Raw genomic sequence first — 310 nt, 5'->3', positions numbered from 1 at the left:
AAAGGATTTTAATCTTTGAACATTTTGCAATTGTGTGATTATGAAGATGTAGATTTTGTAAAAAAGTGTCTGAGACAGCCCATTTGCTTCATTTTCATGTTTTCATCAAGGATTATTTAGCGGAATTTATAGAAATGAAAAAGTAGATTACTGGGTCAGTATTTGATGATGTCTTTTGCTAACTTCTTTTTGGAGTGTGAGGTAAAAGTCTTGTCCCTGAGCTCTTTCTTCCTTCCTTCCTTCCTTCCTTCCTTCCTTCCTTCCTTCCTTCCTTCCTTCCTTCCTTCCTTCCTTCCTTCCTTCCTTCCTT

Source organism: Gracilinanus agilis, chromosome 1 (assembly GCF_016433145.1).
Source record: "Gracilinanus agilis isolate LMUSP501 chromosome 1, AgileGrace, whole genome shotgun sequence".
Lineage (NCBI taxonomy): Eukaryota > Metazoa > Chordata > Mammalia > Didelphimorphia > Didelphidae > Gracilinanus > Gracilinanus agilis.
The sequence above is the reverse complement of the archived record's forward strand: the minus strand, read 5'-3'. Positions refer to the sequence as shown.